We start from the raw sequence: 1,209 nt of genomic DNA, 5'->3' as shown, positions 1-1,209 counted from the left end.
CACAAATTTCCGAGAAAGGCAAAACTTCCAATAAATGTTTGAAATAAGCAAAATAGGCAAAAAAAAGCAATTTGCCTTTAATCCGAGCTTTAGTCATGTACAATTGATGTACCTTCTCAGTTGAGATGACTGCAGCCTCAGCCACCTCAGGCACGTTTAGTCTACAATCGGCCAGTATTATTATATGGATTTTATCGACCATTTCTGCCGTAACAACCTCTTCTGGACGACCTGAACGTCCTGCGTCATTTGTTGACTAAACTAAGGATTGATCCAAAGAAAAAAAGACTTACTAGACTTATTTCAAGCCAGTGCGATTCCTAAGTCATACCTCCCTGTTTATCGGGCTATGTTAGATTTTGAGAATGAACTGTAATTTCAATAAATCATTTCATTTTTCAAATTTAATGTTCGTTTTTAATGTTCTTTTCTCCTAAAAATCTGAAGTAAAATTAATTTTTTGCTTAATATTTTTATTATGTTGCTATCTTATTACATTAAACTCAAATTTAGTAAGTTGATTGCAGTTTTATTCATTCACGAGTTGAACCTATTGAAGTAAAATGGAATTTACATCAACAGTACCGCCATATCACATATTTTTTTTTGTTTTAAGATATCTGTAGATTTCACATTATATTTCATATATTATCAATCAGTAGAGACATCTTCCATCAATATGCATACCGAATTTGGCAGGCTCAAGTATTGAAAACGCCGCTCAAAAAAATATTATATTCACTATCGTTTTTGTTTCGCCTCACCTGCAAAACTTACTACATTCATAAGGTTATAGCACTATTGAAACAGGGGTGCGATATACAAACACCATACTGTGAAAGCAGCAGTTGAATTTTCATTGTTTCACTTGTAGATGCTTACAAAAGTACGCTTTTGAAAAATTACAAACGTCAAAACATGACAATTTCAAAAATGGCATCCAATTTTAAATATGAATTTGATGGTATTGGAAATACCACGTAAATGTTATCATTCCTCTTTGTCAGCAAAAAGAAGAAAAGCCATAATCTATGTTTATATTCAGACAATTCGACTCGTAATTTTGAGTCGCTGATCTAAGCATAAATGGTTAAGCTCAACCGAATTATATCGATGAATTCAGTCTAATAAGAGAGCCTTAAAGAACTCGTTGTGTCACCAACATAATAAAATACGTTCTGCTTGTGTTGAGATAAATACATAGTTATT

The sequence above is a fragment of the Dendroctonus ponderosae genome, unplaced genomic scaffold, assembly GCF_020466585.1.
Source record: "Dendroctonus ponderosae isolate FM_Combo_2020 unplaced genomic scaffold, Dpon_F_20191213v2 Dpon_F_20191213_7, whole genome shotgun sequence".
NCBI lineage: Eukaryota > Metazoa > Arthropoda > Insecta > Coleoptera > Curculionidae > Dendroctonus > Dendroctonus ponderosae.
This window is presented reverse-complemented; position numbering follows the sequence as displayed.